We start from the raw sequence: 8,651 nt of genomic DNA, 5'->3' as shown, positions 1-8,651 counted from the left end.
GCTTCCTCGTGTAGCGTCCATTGTGAGCAGACAAGTTTGGATTGTTCAATAAAGATTTAAAAAGAAAAAAGCAGACTGTTTTTGGTGAGACACTTCTGTTAGGGGGAGTGAAACCCCCCTCTTTTCAGAATGGTTTGCCCCAGCAGCACGGGGGAAGTGCGTGCGTTTGTTGCAAGTCCGGCAGTTTTCAATACAGCGGCACATAATGAACACTCTGGTGTCCGGTGTCTCATTATTATGGAATAATCATACAGAAACAGCTTCCTCGTGTAGCGTCCATTGTGAGCAGCCGAGTTTGTATTGTTCAATAAAGATTTTTTTTTTAAAAAGCAGACGTGTTTGGTGAGAACTACGTCATATCGGACTGTTATTTTTGCATCGTGTATCAGCCCCTAATCATAGCACCAAAGAAAGCAAGTGGAAGTGGTAAATGTAATGATGGTCAGCAGGCAAGGTTCACATTTTATGTGACTTTTAATAACAATGTGGCAGAGCAGTAAAACATGCAGTGTGCTCACTCTAACAGTTACTTCCTGGAACTCCCCCTTATAGGCGAGATCTGTCGATTAACTGGAGTATGACGTACACAGTGCAAACTTTCATCAAGCACTACTCATATAATAATAGCCTATTATGTGACAGTAAACCTGGTGAGGAAAAGAGGAAAATACTGCGCAAAATGGATCAGTCAGGGCAAAGAAAATCCTGACTGATCCATCCCACCCTGGCAGGTGCCTCTTCAACCTCCTGCCCTTGGGCAGGAAATATAGAGTCACGAGAAGCCGGACAAACAGACACAGAAACACTTTTTATCCCTGGGCAGTCAGGCTGCTGAATCTCAATTCCTCAAATCGTGTGCACGTGAATGTGTAGGCCTGGGGGGTGTGCAATTTTACTAAATACCTCATGATATCTCTGACTGTGTTTCAATTAGTCCGAAATAGTCCACATACTGTCATGTTAATCTCTGATTCATATCATTTTGTAAGACAACTTGGACTGTACTTTAACGAGTGCCGAATATCTAACATATTCTTATCACAATTAAAAAAAAAAAAAAAAATCCATTCCATAACGCTGACTATCAATTTTAAACGTATGCGTGTGATTATGTGTGGGTCTAGGGGAGTGCAATGTATTTATATATTTTTTATATTTTTATATTTCGCGACGCACTTGGAGGTGAAGGCTCCTACAGAATTTCGTTGTAACAAGTGTGCAATGACAATAAAGTATTCATTCATTCAAAACTATATAATTTAAGAAAGATTTGATCGCGGAATATGAGTCAGGTGTGCTTGTATGTATGTAGTACGGTATTCAAGCTCATCTCAAATGGGAATCACACCTGTCACCATTTAAAGTTCCTCTGATTAAATCTTTCCAAATGCCCAAGTAGGCTTTTCCGGACATTCTTTTTGCTGGAAAGCCTGAGGGTTGACTGCTATTTAGAATCCTTCATAATTCCTTCTCCCTTGTCTAATGTAGATTTTAACGCACGTTTTATCGTCCTCGTCCACTGCTGGATTGCAGCGCGTGCCCAGGTCACATTATGAACGCAGCAGCTGTTAACCGTATTTTCCGCACTATTGGGCACACCAAAAAGTCTTCAATTTTCTTAAAAGCCCACCGAGCACCTTAAAATTCGGTGCGTATTTTCTATGATCATTACGGTAATACGTCGACTCCAAGATGGCTCCTTCCTGGAGACATGCTTCCAAAGTTATAACTTGCTGTTGGTTCAGTGAACTGTGTCGCTGCTTTATTAAATAAGTATGTGTTGCAGCTCCGAAAAAAGGAGAGCTGTGGTGTTAATTTTTTAAAACAGTCTCAACAAATACAGGTATGTCTTTGTCTATCTCCATGCTTTCTTCCGTTCGACTCGAAAGGCGTTCAAGACCGCCACCGAAAAACGTATACAAACGATTACTTCAATGAAACTACAAAAATTGAAAATAATACATCAAAACTGAAAAGCGAGCGAGGATATAACAAAATAAATTTTTTCCCCACCTCCCCCTACAGAATTTATATTGTGATTTCATCATTTGTGAATTCACAACAAAGGAATAAATAACTACGACTGACATCTTGTTGTGTTATTTTGACTTCAAGATGGCGCCACGAGAGTGGCTGCCTTTACAGCAGCTCGTATTTATTTTGTTCTTCTACTTCTTCCGCTCATAACTTTGCTGCTGTGAAGTGGGAATTTCTCCATTGTGAGACTATTAAAGGTTTTCTTATTTTATCTTATCTGATTGTACTCTTGGAGCTACGATAAAGGAAATGCCACTGGGTTTTTCGGAGGCGGTCATGAACGCCTCTCAAGTTGACCGGAAGAAAAGAAGGGAAGGAGACGAACAAAGCCACACCTGAGTTTGTTGAAAAAATGAGAGCTGTGGTTGTGGTTTTATTATTTTTTTAAACGCAGACTTTATTAATGGTTTTCACAGTCTCAGCAAGTTCATGTACTGTACGTCTTTGTCCGTCTCCGTGCTTTCTTCCGTTCCACTCGAGAGGTGTTCAAGGCCGCCTACGAAAAACGTAAATTAATTCTTACTTCAATGAAACCACGAAGAAAATCAAGCGAGGAAATCACAAAATAAATTCTGTAGGGGGGGTATAGAATTTATTTTGTGATTTCCTCGCTTGATTTTCTGTTTTGATGCATTATTTTCAATTTTCGTAGTTTCATTTAAGTGCAGTAATAGTTAATTACATTTTTCAGAGGTGGTCATGAACGCCTCTCAAGTTGAACGGATGCCTCTCGAGTTGAATGGACGGAGCGTAGCACCATCTAGTGGACGCATTGTAGATTGCGCCTTTTCGTGCAAGGCGTCTAATATATGAACAAAAATTTACAAAATAGCCATTCATTGAAGGTGCGCCTCATAATCCAGTGTGTCTTTTCGTGCGGAAAATATGGTACAGTAAATATTCTCACGTTTTTTTCGGTCGTGTCGAGTGGGTGCTGCTTTTAAGCTAGTGCCGCGTTCTACAGGACGTTAAGTGAATAAAGTTAAAATCATTCACAATTACAGCAAAACGCACGCCAAAAAAAAACTCACTGACACGTCGTTTCGAATCTGATGATCGAAAAACGCGAAGTGAAAATGTGTCTCAGCGTCATGTCTTTCCGTAGCATCGGGTGGGCGTTGCGTGTATTTAAGCTCCCGTGGCATGACGTCTCAATCCGGGTTACGGGAAGTGGAATTTCCGCTTACGTAAGTTCCGGTAACATGTAATATCGTAGCCAAATTGTTAATGCGAAGGTTTTTGTTCCGGGTGAAGGAAATTCCTTTTCATAGAATTCCGCGGATGGGAATATTTACTGTACTTTCTTTTTTACTGCCTGCACTGGGCTGCACTGGGGCACTCTGAATAAGCAAACGGCACACTTGAACAATGTTTTGAGTTTCCGAACGGTCTGCGTGAAGAAGCATGCTCAGAGCGTTATTATGAAAATTCCCATGATGAGGGAATGGCGATTTTAGGAGTGACAAGTGCTCGGGCGCATTCAGAAATACCCACTGAGCGTGCACACCGCTTCTCTCTGACAGTTCAGAACCTCAGACCATTGTTCAAATCTGCAGTTTGGTTTTTCAGACTCCACCATAAACGACTATGCACTCTCGGGGCTCCAACTGGGGACACAGTGCGCCAGTGCGTCAGGCAATCCATCTTGAAACAGTAAAAACATGAGACGCTGATTGGTTTGAAACACACGCTGCATTCAGAAATTAAGGAGACCTGTGCGCGCTCTACATCTCCGAACACACACACACTCTCAGAGTAGTGCACAGGCGTCAGGGTGAATATATGAACATGCCCCCAATGCACATGGTGTCAGTTTTTGTGAAGCAAATTTCGCACACATTCCTTGACTGGTCCGACTTTGAAGTCAAATAGTAAGAAACCAAAATAGTGAGGTAAAACTACAATAGATTAGGTTATGGTCACAAATGAAAACCTGCCAAAGGAATGAAGCTGCATTAACCGAACCGTGAAGTAGCGAGGGAACACTGTACAGTGTTTGATGCCCACACAATAGTGGTCATCGAAAGAAACCATTCCTGCAGTAAAGCATGGTGGTGGCAGCATCATGCTTTGGGGCTATTTTACTTCAGCTGGAACTGGAGCCTTACATAAAGTGGAAGGAAGCCGACCACAAATAAGCCAGAGCAACAAACAACAACAACAGATGTCTGCAACGAAGCGTGCTTGTGTGTGGAGATTCCCCTGTATTATCTTTTTATGACTGAATTTAATGGAATCTAAAGACAGACAGATGGCTCAATTTTTCTTTTCTCCTGTTAAGCCAAAAGCAGACACAGCAGCTCTGTTTCTTTTCACTTTCGCAGGGTCGCCATTTTAATTATACTTGTCAATGGTCATGCGTGCAGTGTACCAATGTGTCACCTGAATTATGTGCAATTATGAACAAAAACTACTTGCGCATCTGCATCTCCAAAGTTGAAAGCCTGTTCAACATCTCTGGATGCACAATGTAGAATCTAGCGTAAAATGGCCTTCACTGTTAAAACTAGAAAGTTAAAAAAAATAAAAAGGCACGAAAAGCGTACTACAGCAAACTACAGTGGTACCTCTACTTACAAACGTCTCTCCATACAAAATTTTCTAGTTATGAAACGCCTCCACAGGAAAATATTGCCTCTTGTTTCGAAAGAAATTTCAAGATGCGAAAGGTAAAAATACGACTCCTCGCAGCCCCAAGTTTCCTGAACGCAACATACTGATTGGTGCGCTGCCATTGGCTACTACCGAGCATCTTCCTGGCATCCCATTGGCTAAAAGGGACCTTGACCGTCTGTGTCCATCTGTGTAGATAGATAAATTGATCGATGTGTGTCTAAGCAGCGTCCTTGTCATTCGCCCCTTGGGCCATGAGGCGTTCCGATAGTTTTACGTAAGTCTGAATCACCGAGAAAAAGCGTTCACCAGTCAGGCGATAACTCACTGTGCTGATGTTTGCCTTGGACTTTTTCGAAGGATTGTTAAAAGCCGACAAAGGCAAACATCTTTGGATCAGGTCTTTGCAAAACGCCAAGCAAAAACCCCTTCTGAGAGAGAACATGAAATAAAGACGGCAAAAAAATGATGAGGACGCAGTTAAAAATTAAATGACCATCATTTTCATTCTTTATTCTTTGTTTTTTACATTATACACAACTCTCATTTATTGTGCAATAATCTAATTGTAACATGTATTTGTTGCATATTTTGATGCATTTTTATGCTTTATAAAACATTTATGTCAGAATTTTTGGGGGCTTGGAACGGATTAGGGCATTTACATGGAAAATGTGTCCCTAATAAGAAATTTCTTCCAGAACCAAGCGTACCAAGAACTAAACTGAGGCTCAGAGGGGATCGAGCCTTTTCTGATGCTGGTCCCTCTCTTTGGAATGACCTGTCACTGAACATTCGGCAAGCCTCCTCGCTGCCCATCTTTAAAACTCGCCTCAAAACTCATTTGTATTTGTCATTTGACTCAGCATGACTCAGACTCTGAGCTCATCCGCCCCTACACACCTGCCCGGCGCCTCAGGTCTGACATTATTAGAAGTACCAAGAACTAAACTGAGGCTCAGACGGGATTCTGGGAAAATCCAGAGGACTTTCATCTCTAAAAATAAAACGTGGCAAAACAATGTGCCCCACTTGTCTGGTACATGACAAATGCCTGACTTCTCTCGTATTGCTACCGTTCGCGAGGTAATGCACTAATCACTATCGTAAATGCTAATCGTAAACAATTGTCATGTCTCTCAAATGTAAATTCACGGTGAACACATCACACTAATTAATAATATTGCATTCATTTACATACAATACACAGGCTGTGCTTGGCTTTGAGCACGAAGCTGCGTCCATCTTTCGGAACTTCACCGTACAATGCTTTTCGCTTTCCAAAATAAAGCAGTTTTGTAACTACAGAAACAGAAAACATGACACATGGCTCTTCAGGAGCCAGAAAAACATGTATGTCAAGTTTTACTTGTTATCAAGTGTTTTTAAGACCAAAAAATCATTTTCAAATCATTTTCTTGGCAAACAGCGCCCCAACAACTCTGTTCGGTAAAATAGAAAGCTTTGCCTTTCCTGGCCATCTGAACATTTTAGGATGAAACCACAGTTTTAAGAAAATTTGATGAAATTTGTAGGACTTTATAAAAATGTCACCTCTTCTAAAAGGCCAAAAATATGTCCAAACATGAAAGGAAATTAAAAAATGGAACACATCCTGTTAGCTTTTGCTTATGGCTCCAGGAGAATTTGTTTTGTAGGTCTTGGGCCGAGACATATACTTTCAAAATTTCGTCAATCTAGGTGACATGTCCAACCAGGGCTGCTTCACTAAAACTGTATAGGGTGCGTTGTTGAGCCATTTTTAAAAAAAAATCTCACAATAACCTCAAATATTGATGCTGTTGCTACGCCTAATGTGTTTGCTAAATGTCATGAGTTTTCGTGCATGTTTAGACCCTCAATAGTAACATTGTTTTCTTTGCGAACAGTGCGTTGCCAGCCAACAGCTTTTCACGAAAATTCACAAACTTCGTTTTGCAATATCATTAAGGCCTAAATACTCTTTCGAGCAAATATGAAGTCAATCTGGTGAACCCACTGGGAAAAAAACATCAAGGAGTAAAACATATTTTCTTCAGGCAGTCGATGGCACTACCACTAGGATTAAAGTAAGTTAATCGATATCTTCATGCCTTGATTTATCAAATGTGTCAAATCTTGACAAGATCTGATCATGTGGATCAAATTATAGCAGCTTTTGTTGTCAAGGTGACGCCAAATTTTAAATCAAAGTTAAAATGGTGGACTTCCTGTTAGATTTAGCATATGACTCCAAGAGACTGTTTTTGTAGACCTGTTACATATTCCACTTAATTTATTTCTTATAGTAATAATGGCACTCATTTTTAAGGTCTTTCAACTTACTTTAAAATAATATAAACACATTCAAAAACTGATGAATACAAACATTGGATTCCGATTTCCCTTGCCTGGATGTGGGTAACTTGGGGGGCCCCCTCTGGAACCAAGCCTGGAGGTGGGGTTTATTGGTGAGCGTGCAGTGGCCGGGCCTGCACCCATGGGGCCTGGCCCGAAAGGACAATGGTCCTATTTCCCATGGGTTTACCACCTGTGGGACGGGCCAAAGGGACTATGTGCTCTGTGAACTGGGAAGCAACCAAAGGCGGAGACCGTGTATGACTTCCCATTATTGGCTTCAGAAGCTAGCTCACAGGAGTGGAATGTAACCTCTTTGACAGGGAATGAGCGTGAGCTGGTGAGCGAAGCAGAGATCTCCCGACTAGACTAGACTCACCACCACACACAATTTGGGTTCTGGTACCAGGCCACTCGAGGGGGTTTAGACTCGCTTCCCCTCTGGAATTGCCCAAAATGAGAAGGCCAGGGCAGGTGTGAACAAACTTACTGGCCCCCTGCTTAGCACATGATCATTGGGGTTCACCCCAGTGGATGACAGAGTAGCCTCCCCCCACCTTCGTGTGGGGGAACAGGACTTGACTGTTGTTTGACTAGACTACGTGTGTCTAGTTTTATTGGATTTAACTGCAGCATTTGATACAGTGGATCACAGTTTTCTGCTGACTCGTTTGCAGCACTTGGTGGGCATTGGTGGTGGGGCTCTTGAGTGGTTTAGGTCCTATTTAGCTGACAGAACCTTTTGTGTCAGCCTTGGCTGCTCTGACTCACATACTGCTCCCCTGTCATGCGGTGTTCCACAGGGCTCAATTCTGGGGCCTCTGCTGTTCTCACTGTATCTGCTCCCATTGGGTTCCATCTTAAGGAAACATGGCATTTCCTTCCACTGCTATGCAGATGACTGTCAGATCTATGTCCCACTGAGCAAAAAAGACAGTTTCTCATTAAGGCCACTTTTATCCTCCCTGGAAGAAATCAAAACCTGGATGGCAAAAAATTTCTTGAATTTCAATGAAAAGAAGACAGAGGTGATACTGTTTGGTCCCAGTGGCCCTTGTACATCCCATCCTGTAGACTTGGGCCCCCTGTCCCCTTATCTTAAGTCACCAGTCTCAAACTTGGGTCTTAAACTGGACAGTGATTTCAAACTTGACCGGCAAATTGATGCCATTGTTAAATACAGCTTCTTTCACCTTAGACAGCTGGCCAAAGTAAAACCTCTCCTCTCTCATGAACACTTTGAGACAGTAATTCATGCCTTCGTCACATCCCAGCTCGATTACTGCAATGCCCTTTACTTTGGAGTGAGCCAATCCTCTATTAAGCGCCTCCAGCTGGTTCACAATGCCGCTGCTCGCCTCTTGACTGGTACTCGTAAGAGGGAGCACATAACTCCTACTCTGGCATCCCTTCACTGGCTCCCTATACATTTTAGAGTTATTTTCAAGATCCTATTATTTGTTTTCAAATCTCTAAATGGCCTCGCGCCACCTTACCTCTCCGAACTCATCCGCCCGTACACACCTGCCCGGCGCCTCAGGTCTGCGGACCAGACATTATTGGAGGGACCGAGAACTAGGCTGAGGCTCAAAGGGAATCGAGCCTTTTCTGTTGCTGGTCCCTCCCTCCGGAATGACCTCCCACTGAACATTCGGCAAGCCTCC

The 8,651-nt window shown here is 42.4% G+C and overlaps 1 protein-coding gene and 1 long non-coding RNA gene across 4 annotated transcripts in view; one reads left to right on the top strand and one right to left on the bottom strand.

The window, feature by feature from the left end:
* Window positions 1–357, top strand: part of LOC109527118 (uncharacterized) — a 20,167-nt gene extending 19,810 nt beyond the window's left edge. Inside the window, exon 3 of the long non-coding RNA XR_002170473.1 lies at window positions 177–357. This is a non-coding gene — a long non-coding RNA (uncharacterized LOC109527118). The remainder of the gene's footprint in view (window positions 1–176) is intronic.
* atp10d (ATPase phospholipid transporting 10D) overlaps window positions 1–8,651 on the bottom strand; it is a 95,655-nt gene that overhangs the window by 39,505 nt on the left and 47,499 nt on the right. The gene's annotated exons all lie outside the window — the stretch shown is intronic.

Source organism: Hippocampus comes, unplaced genomic scaffold, assembly GCF_001891065.2.
Source record: "Hippocampus comes isolate QL1 unplaced genomic scaffold, H_comes_QL1_v1.1 scaffold254, whole genome shotgun sequence".
Classification (NCBI taxonomy): domain Eukaryota; kingdom Metazoa; phylum Chordata; class Actinopteri; order Syngnathiformes; family Syngnathidae; genus Hippocampus; species Hippocampus comes.
Note: the sequence above shows the minus strand (reverse complement) of the source record. Positions and strands in the feature narration are given on the sequence as shown.